Consider the following 10,727-nt stretch of genomic DNA (forward strand, 5'->3'; position numbering starts at 1 on the left):
GTGTAGGCAGTCTCCTGCGTAGGTATGTTACATTTTCTAAGTGTCCTGTCAATAAAACGCAGCCTTTGGTTAGCCTTCCCCACAAAGTTTTCTATGTGTTCTTTCCAATTTAAGTTGTTCGTAATCGTAATACCTAGGTATTTAGTTGAATTTACGACTTTTAGATTAGACTGATTTATCGTGTAACCGAAGTTTAACGAGTTTTTTTAGCACTCATGTGGATGAGCTCACACTTTTCGTTATTTAGGGTCAATTGCCACTTTTCGCACCATTCAGATATTTTTTCTAAATCGTTTTGCAGTCTGTTTTGATCTTCTGATGACTTTAGTAGTCTATAAACGACAGCGTTATCTGCAAACAACCGAAAACGGCTGCTCAGATTGTCTCCCAAATCGTTTATATAGATAAAGAACAGCAAAGGGCCTATAACACTACCTTGGGGAACGCCAGAAATCACTTCTGTTTTACTCGGTGACTTTTCCGTCAATTACTACGAACTGTGACCTCTCTTGCAGGAAATCGCAAATCCACTCACATAACTTAGACGATATTTCATAAGCACGCAATTTTACTACGAGCCACTTGTGTGGTACAGTGTCAAAAGCCTTTCGGAAATCCAGGAATACGGAATCGATCTGAAATCCCTTGTCAATAGCACTCAGCACTTGATGTGAAAAAGAGCTAGTTGTGTTTCACAGGAACGATGTTCTCTAAACCCATGTTGACTGTGTGTCAATAGACCGTTTCCTTCGAGGTAATTCATTATGTTCGAACACAATATATGTTCTAAAATCCTGCTGCATATCGACGTTAACGATATGGGCCTGTAATTTAGTGGATTACTCCTACTACCTTTCTTGAATATTGGTGTGACCTGTGCAACTTTCCAGTCTTTGGGTACGGACCTTTCGTCGAGCGAACGGTTGTATATGATTGTCAAGTATGGAGCTAATGCATCAGCATACTCCGAAACTAACTTAATTGATATACAGTCTGGACCAGAAGACTTTCTTTTATTAAGTGATTTGAGTTGCTTCACTACCCCGAGGATATTTACTTCTACGTTACTCATGTTGGCAGCTGTTCTCGATTCGAATTCTGGAATATTTACTTCGTCTTCTTTTGTGAAGGCATTTCGGAAGACTGTGTTTAGTAAATCTGCTGTGGCAGCACTGTCTTCGATAGTATCTCCGTTGTTATCGCACAGAGAAGGCATTGAGTGTTTCTTGCCGCTAACATACTTCTACCAGAATCTCTTTGGATTTTCTACCAGGTTTCGAGACAAAATTTCCTTGTGGAAACTGTTATAGGCGTCTCGCATTGAATTCCGCGCTAAGTTTCGAGCTTCTGTAAAGGATCGCCAATCTCGGGGATGTTTAAATTTGCAGGTTTGTTTTGTTGTTTCTGCAGCAGTGTTGCAACCTGTTTGGTGTACCAAGGAGGACCAGCTCCGTCGTTTGTTAGTTTATTTGGTATAAACCTCTCAACTGCTCCCGAAACTATTTCTTTGAATTTAAGTCACATCTGGTCTACACTTATTTATTAATTTGGAATGAGTGGAGATCGTCTCTCAGGAAGGCGTGAAGTGAATTTTTATCTGCTTTTTTGAATAGGTATATTTTTCGATTATTTTTCGAGAATTTGAGGATTTCAATATTCAATCTCGCTGCGACAGCCTGTGTTCACTAATCCCTATATCGGCTTTGGTGCTGATTATTAACTCAGGATTATTTGTTGCTAAGAGGTCAAGTGTGTTTTCACATTCACATTCTTCTTGTCTAAACAACATGATACTACCAGACTGGAGGTTACAGTCTACAACTACAGAATGGACTGTGTGTTTGACCCTGTGTAAAACTGTTGACGTCTTTTAAAATCTTACAAAGAGTATTTACAATGTGTGCCACTGTACACTGTGCCAATCACACCCATGTGGTGTCAGCTAACAGAGCAGCTTGTTTACTGGGGTAATAAGAATATCCGAAAATTGGTTGATGTGCAAGTAAGCCTGGCCGACTCTCAAGACCGAGAAGAGCTTTCTAGGTTATGCTCTGCCGGCATACAGTTTTAATTATCCATCTGTAAATTGCGTGGAGATTCTTAAAACTGACTTCAACAAAGTCAATGTAAGTACTACACAGAAGAGCTATATTAAAGCAGCAGAAACATATTTGTCTCAATCCGGGACATTTTCTCCACAATATCGTCGTATACAGACATGGTCGAATTGAGATTTGTTCCTACAAATAGTATTATATCATAAGTCTTAAGAAAAACAACCAATCTATGAAACGGGCTTGCCGGCCGGAGTGGCCGTGCGGTTCTAGGCGCTGCAGTCTGGAACCAAGCGACCGATACGGTCGCAGGTTCGAATCCTGCCTCGGGCATGGATGTGTGATATCCTTAGGATTGTTAGGTTTAATTAGTTCTAAGTTTTAGGCGACTTGTGACCTCAGAAGTTAAGTCGCACAGTGGTCAGAGCCATTTGAACCATTTCGAACGGGCTTAAATCATTCCCCACTAATGAAATTACTCCATTCTGTCGTGTTAATGTACTCAGTGTACGAAAAAAACTGGAAATAGAAGAGATCGAAACATAAAACGAAAACTGGAATACATGGATATAACAACTGCCACAAACAAGGAGTATAAACTGCTCCTGCCATTGCGGATGTACAGGCAAGACTAACAATTTACTTTACACACAGCGTATAGAAAGTGGAGAATATAAGCTGTTAGCATTTACTGTAAATAGCTGTGGTAAGCGACCATATGTTGGAGTACTGGCTGAAAATGTCGGCATCGAGAACGTTTACTACATTAAAGGACAGAAAAAAATCTGTTTCTAAAGCCCCATTCTCATCTGGATCTGTTGAAAAAGGATGGTTACATTGCTTCTGAATCTTTTGGACTCAGTTTTGTGCACTTGGTAACAGAAAAACCGTTTGCAGAGTTTCAAACTGAGGGAGTAATATCATCAATGAGAATTAGTTTGTAAAAATTGTAAAGTTAAGTTCAGTATGGAAATTCCGAAAGTATATGGAGCTGATGATCTGTCAACATATACTCAGGATGATGTGGAGTGTTTAAACAACTGTGTTATGCCGAAAATAAGAGGGAAAATTAAAATTCCCGAATGTTCTCTGTTGTGTTGGCAGAAGAGCCAACATCGTGTTTCTAGTGGAGGACGAAAGGTACGCGTTAGGCTGGCGTGAGGAGGGAAGAACTATACTGACGTGAGGTCTGGAACATGACAAGGAATTAGAATTCAGAAAGCGGACGTAATTAGTTTGATACTTAACTTTAATCCATTAATAATGAACGTCGCTCTTGACAGTACATGATTCATAATATTATCTGTTCGGAATACATTAGTAGTAACTGGAAATGGCGCCTTGCTAGATCGTAGCAAATGACGTAGCTGAAGGCTATGCTAAACTGTCGTCTCTGCAAATGAGAGCGTATGTAGACAGTGAAACATCGCTAACAAAGTCGGCTGTACAACTGGGGCGTGTCCTAGGGAGTCTCTCTCGACTAGAACTGCCGTGTGTCGGCGCTCGGACTGCAATCACTGATAGTGGCGACACGCGGGTCCGACGTACACTAACGAACCGCGGCCGATTTAAAGGCTACCCCAGGTTTTAAATTGTAAGACATTTCCAGGGGCAGATGTGGACTCGGACCACAATCTATTGGTTATGACCTGTAGATTAAAACTGAAGAAACTGCAAAAATGTGGGAAATTAAGGAGATGGGACCTGGATAAACTGAAAGAACCAGAGGTTGTACAGAGTTTCAGGGAGAGCATAAGGGAACAACTGGCAGGAATGGGGGAAAGAAATACAGTAGAAGAAGAATGGGTAGCTTTGAGGAATGAAGTAGTGAAAGCAGAGGATCAAGTAGGTAAAAATACGAGAGCTAGTAGAAATCCTTGGGTAACAGAAGAAATATTGAATTTAATTTATGAAAGGAGAAAATATAAAAATGCTATAAATGAAGCAGGCAAAAAGGAATACAAACGCCTCAAAAATGAGATCGACAGGAAGAGCAAAATGGCTAAGCAGGGATGGCTAGATGACAAATGTAAGGATTTAGAGGCTTATCTCACTAGGGGTAAGATAGATACTGCCTATAGGAAAATTAAAGAGACCTTTGGAGATAAGAGAACCACTTGTATGAACTTCAAGAGCTGAGATGGAAACCCAGTTCTAAGCAAAGAAGGCAAAGCAGAAAGGTGGAAGGAGTATATAGAGGGTCTATGCAATGCACTTGAGGACAATATTATGGAAATGGAAGACGATGTAGATGGAGATGAAATGGGAGATATGATATTGCGTGAAGAGTTTGACAGAGCACTGAAAGACCTGAGTCGAAACAAGGCCCCCAGAGTAGACAACATTCCATTGGAACTACTGACGGCCTTCGGAGAGCCAGTCCTGACAAAACTCTACCATCTGGTGAGCAAGATGTATGAAACAGGCGAAATACCCTCAGACTTCAAGATGAATATAATAATTCAAATCCCAAAGAAAGCAGGTGTTGACAGATGTGAAAATTGCCGAACAATCAATTTAATAAGCCACAGCTGCAAAAGACTAACACGAATTCTTTACAGACGAATGGAAAAACAAGTAGAAGCCGACCTCGGGGAAGATCAGTTTGGATTCCGTAGAAACACTGGAACACGTGAGGCAATACTGACCCTACGACTTGTCTTAGAAGAAAGATTAAGGAAAGGCAAACCTACATTTCTAGCATTTGTAGACTTAGAAAAAGCTTTTAACAATGTCGACTGGAATACTCTCTTTCAACTTCTACAGGTGGCAGGGGTAAAATACAGGGAGCGAAAGGCAATTTACAATTTGTACAGAAACCAGATGGCAGTTATAAGAGCCGTGAGACATGAAAGGGAAGCAGTGGTCGGGAAGGGAGTAAGACAGGGCTGTAGCCTCTCCCTGATGCTATTCAATCTGTATATTGAGCAAGCAGTAAAGGAAACAAAAGAAAAATTCAGAGTAGATATTAAAATCCACGGAGAAGAAATAAAAACTCTGAGGTTTGCCGATGACATTGTAATTCTGTCAGTGACAGCAAAGGACTTGGAAGAGCAGTTGAATGGAATAGACAGTGTCTTGAAAGGAAGATATAAGATGAACATCAACAAAAGCAAAACGAGGATAATGGAATGTAGTCAAATTAAGTCGAGTGATGCTGAGGGAATTAGATTAGGAAATGAGACACGTAAAGTAGTAAAGGAGTTTTGCTATTTGGGGAGCAAAATAACTGATGATGGTCGAAGTAGAGAGGATATAAAATGTAGACTGGCAATGGCAACGAAAGCGTTTCTGAAGAAGAGAAATTTGTTAACATCGAGTATAGATTTAAGTCATTTCTGAAATTATTTCTATGGAGTGTAGGCATGTATGGAAGTGAAATACGGACGATAAATAGTTTGGACAAGAAGAGAATAGAAGCTTTCGAAATGTGGTGCTACAGAAGAATGCTGAAGATTAGATGGGTAGAGCACGTGACTAACGAGGACGTAATTAATAGAATTGGGAAGAAGAGAAATTTGTGACATAACATGATTAGAAGAAGGGATCGGTTACCAGGGTACGTTCTGAGGCGTCAAGGGATCACCAGTTTAGTACTGAAGGAGAGCGTGGAGAGTAAAAAATCGTAGAAGGAGACCAAGAGATGAATACACTAAGCAGATTCAGAAGGATGTACGTTGCAGTAGTTATCTGGAGATGAAGAGACTTGCATAGTATAGAGTAGCATGGAGAACTGCATCAAACTGGCCTTTGAACTGAAGACCACAACAGCATTGGTACTTGTCGCAGGTTGTTTTTGTGAGAAATATTTCTCATCATTCGTTAATTTCCATTACTTACTTTAGTTAGTACATTCTCAGAATATTAATCATCCTTGCAGGTACTGTACATCACGCTAAATTTATCTTGAGCATCTCATTCAGTGATAATTCTGATTTCTTGCAGTCCCATGCCACTGTGTGTTTCGACATTCTGATCCAGAACTAAAAGTGTACTTCCAAGTCAGATATAGTTGTCTTTATAACTGGCTGCACCTGCTCCCCGTACGAGTTTTCCTGAACTTGCTCCTCATTTCGATATAAATTGTCGTTTTGTTCTCGTATCTCACAGAACGTGTGTTTGTAAGTGTACTGCCCCCACTACTTACCTGGTCAGCAGTGTGGGGTCTCACTGCCACCGGATGGAGACTTCTCACGGTGCGGGAGCGCTTACCTCGATAGCCGGAGTCATTTCAGCGAGCTGTACGGTGTGTGTCACGGGCGGCGGGCAGCCTTGCTCTGGCGCTCGTAGTTCGTTGTCCTGTCGTTCTGATACCCTCGCTTAACTCTCTTATTTTTTCCATTTCCATTACCATATCCACTCCCTTTTTGTACGTACTGTGTGGGATACGGTTGTCATGCTTGTTGTGCAGTAACATTATTATTTACAAGTTGGTTCCCAAAGACGGGTTGAGGTGTTTGCTTATCTGCTGCTTTATGTTGCCATGGTGCCTCTTCATAAATCAACCGACAAAAAGTACTCAGTGCCGTGTTCTGGTGTGGTTACTATTTTTTTTCCTTATGTGTGGCGGAAGTCGGCTCTTTAATATCTTCAGTAACATCTATCTGTGATAAGGGGTTGGTCCAATATCTGGGTTTTACTTAAATACTTTTCGAAATAACCCCCAAGCATCCATGCTTGCTATTAAATGGAACCGGGTTAGTGACTTTACGTCTTAATCTTTCTTGAACCGCTCCTGACCAGTTCTTGTCCAAGAACGCACGTTCACATTGCTCGTAATTGTGACAACGTTCTGCCAGTTCAGTGGCCCACAAAAGAACGTCATCTTGGGCGTAACCAACAACAAATCTTATCTTTTGAGCTTCTGTCTAGTTGCTCGGAAGCACGTCGCGGAACACAATGATAAGAACTACCAGGTTCATCCGCTTTCCATCTGTCGAAGAACTCTAGGAATATACCACAACCATCTACATACTGCTCCCATATGATGGTGAGGATAAGATTAGATCAAATAGATCATGCACAGAGGCATTTAAACAATCATTTTTCCCATGCTCCATACATGAAAGGATCAGGAAGAAGCCCAAAAAACTAACACAATGTAACATTCCTTCTGCCATGCATTCCACAGTGGTCTGCAGTTTATAGAGTGGATGTATACAAAAAGTTCAAGCAAAAAATCAAACGAGTGTGGTGAACAAGCAATTTACATAAAATTCACCCATATGGATATCTCACCCACTTCTCTTCCTGAAATCTTCTGTCAAATCTAAAAGTCGTAAATCCAATAATACCTAGGAATTACAATATGAACAAATTAAATTGGAAGGAATACATAGAAAACGTTGTGGGGTAGGCTAACCAAAGACTGCGTTTTATTGGTTGCACACTTAGAAAACGTAACAGATCTGCCAAGGAGACTGTCTACACCACGCTTGTCTGTCCTCTTTTAGAATAGTGCTTCGCTGTGTGGGATCCTTAACAGATTGGATTGACGGACTACATCGAAAAAGTTCAGAGAAGGGCATCACGTTCTGTATTATCGCAAAATAGGAGAGAGAGTGTCACTGAAATGATACAGGAATTGGGGTAGACATCATTAAAACAAAGGCTTTTTTCGTAGCGGCGGAATCTTCTCACGAAATTCCAATCACCAACTTTCGCCTCCAAATGCGAAAATATTTTGTTGACACTGACCTACATAGGGAGAAACGATTACCATGATCAAATAAAAGAAATCAGAGCTTGTTCGGAAAGATATAGGTGTTCGTTCTTTCCATGCGCTGTACGAGATAATAGTGAATGTGGTTCGGTGAACCCTCTGCCAGGCACTCAAATGTGATTTGTAGTGTATCTATGTAGATGTTGAAGTAGAATATGTGGGAAACGGCCTATGTCTAAGCAACCCTATCGGACTTCTTTCTCTTTTGGCACATTCCAAGCTTTCTACTCTTTCGTTATCTCCTCTCCTGCCAATGGTAAACCTTCATAGTCCTTGTGTAGCTTGTTGACAACAGTGGTCACTGTCTTTACAGTATTACATTTTGGTTTTGATTTGCTCTTATACTATTATTCGTTTCCGTGATTTTCTTTGATCCACTTCCTGCGTGTTCTTGATTGTCACTAACTGAACTTACCTTTTCGTCCAAAACATCAATACTCTCTTTAACGTCAGAAATAACCATCTGTTTTAATTGTATTCTCATTTCTTTAAAATTTTCAGGTATCCCTGTGTGTAGATTTTGGTGTGACACTGTTTTGGAAATCTTCCAACACCTGTTTCTGTTCTGTTTTGAAATCCGACAAACCTTGTGACAAATCGCTTCATTTTTTGTTCAAGTTAATAAGCTGCAACAGCGCATTGGTGGTACTATTGCCGTTGCTATCAGCTGTACTTTGCACGTTAATGTTCGGATTACCGACAATCGGTGTCGTCTTATGTTGTCAAAGTACATGCTGTTTCCTGTTCCTCTGCTTCGTTTGGCAGCAATATGTCGCTTCGGGAGATGCGTGAAACAGACTCATCGATAGTAATCATGGTATCGTGACAGTTTATCTGTGTATCTGTGCTATCATTTGTTACATCTATCTCTGATGTATGTCAGCTTTCTGCTAGCTACGCTTCGTTTCCATTTATCTTTCGTGCAAATCACCGCCATCTTGGCCGATAGCATATTCTGCGTTATGATCAACAATGGGTAATTTATGGCTAACCGTTTTGATGGTGCTAACACAAGAATGCTGAGGATTAGGTGGGTAGATCACATAACTAATGAGGAAGTACTGAATAGGATTGGGGAGAAGAGAAGTTTGTGGCACAACTTGACCAGAAGAAGGGATCGGTTGGTAGGACATGTTCTGAGGCATCATGGGATCACCAATTTCGTATTGGAGGGCAGCGTGGAGGGTAAAAATTGTAGAGGGAGACCAAGAGATGAATACACTAAGCAGATTCAGAAGGATGTAGGTTGCAGTAGGTACTGGGAGATGAAGAAGCTTGCACACGATAGAGTAGCATGGAGAGCTGCATCAAACCAGTCTCAGGACTGAAGACCGCAACAACAACAACACCTAGCAAGTGTGGTGTTTGGCGGTGACACCACACTTTCAGCTAGAAGAACTGCAATACGGAATAGAACTAATTGATAAAGCCATAAATGAGGTATTCTACAGGAAAAAACTAGGTATGTATTGGAAACCAAAAACATACCTTATTTGTACTTGTCAAATTACTGGCTGGAGAATGAAATATATAATTCAGATGTAGACATAACTAATAACTTAAAATTTTTGCTGGATATTATTAAAACTACAACAAACAAAAATAAAGAAATAGTTATTTTCTGTGTATAAATGTATATACCAACATTAATAAAAGTTTTTGTACAGGAATATTTGCTTTCGTATTCTCTACTCTGTCAAACATCCTACCAGGATCTCTTATTTACAGTTATCTGTGTGAGTGTGCCTTTTGCATGCAGAGGACAGGGAAAAATAGAGTGGGACTGACCTTGAAATGTAGTTGAAACTAAGTAGTTGAAAGTATAGTAACCCTCGCTTCTTACCTATATCAAATGGCCCATAAACCCACAGTACAGGAGACAGTTTCGTCCTAACCCCCTACCCCAGACTGAATGCACCAGGGCTGCTCGCCTTCGTGTGTAAGAAAAGCTTGAAACAGATTTTGGTCGCCTTTTATATCACGTGTGTGTATGTGTTCACCTTAATGTGTGATCTTGTCCACAGGACTACTCAAAATTGGCAGGGAACAGTCCTACAGTTGCCGCCGGAAGACTTGCCTCCTACCGACCTACAAGTGTGTAGCTGCTGAGGAACTTGTACACAGATACGTGATAAGAAGAGGTTGGGCAGCAAACTACCACTGAAATATTGGAAGGTCAGTACACACTGCCACAACTGACGGAAAATGCTTCACGGCCCTAATTACATATCAAAATTGTCATGGAAAACAAAAAGAAAACGTACTCGTAAACAGCAGATCATAGTGCGACACACGCACTAGGAATTAAGAAAAATAATTGTAATAACACAACTAACCACCTGAAAAACTGATTCCAAAAGACGTTACCAGGTCAGAGTGGCTGCAGCTGCTGATGCGTTCAGCTCGATGTGCAGCTACTGACTATAGTCTGTCGGTAAACTGAAGAGCGAGCGAGCGAGTCCCCACTCTGCCAACCCAGTTACGTCACGAGCCTGTTTCCAGTTACGTCACGAGGCTGTTTGCCGGTCGCCTTGGTCTCGCGGTTCTAGGCGCTCAGTCCGGAACCGCGCGACTGCTGCGGTCGCAGGTTCGAATCCTGCCTCGGGCATGGATGTGTATGATTTCCTTAGGTTAGTTAGGTTTTAGTAGTTCTAAGTTCTAGGGGACTGATGACCACAGATGTTAAGTCCCATAGCGCTCAGAGCCATTTGAACAGGCTGTTTCACAACGAAGTACCGGCCCTACCGCTGCGCGCGCTTCAAATCTACGGCGAAGCCGTGTACAGATACGTTTCGGCTACGTTCATTTTTAGACAAATGCATTAAGGCCATAAGGAATACCAAAAACGATAGCTTCTTCCGAAACACAACGTTATAGAGTAAATAATATTAACACAAGAACGGAAGTCAGGATTCTACTACATACATAGAACCGAACGCCTGTTCATGTGA

The 10,727-nt window shown here is 41.1% G+C and overlaps 1 long non-coding RNA gene across 1 annotated transcript in view; it reads right to left on the reverse strand.

Annotated features, from left to right (window-relative positions):
* Positions 1-10,198, reverse strand: part of LOC126281907 (uncharacterized) — a 43,981-nt gene extending 33,783 nt beyond the window's left edge. Inside the window, exon 1 of the long non-coding RNA XR_007551310.1 lies at positions 10,116-10,198. This is a non-coding gene — a long non-coding RNA (uncharacterized LOC126281907). The remainder of the gene's footprint in view (positions 1-10,115) is intronic.
* Positions 10,199-10,727: the final 529 nt, after the last annotated feature.

Source organism: Schistocerca gregaria, chromosome 7 (genome assembly GCF_023897955.1).
Source record: "Schistocerca gregaria isolate iqSchGreg1 chromosome 7, iqSchGreg1.2, whole genome shotgun sequence".
NCBI classification, from domain to species: Eukaryota; Metazoa; Arthropoda; class Insecta; order Orthoptera; family Acrididae; genus Schistocerca; species Schistocerca gregaria.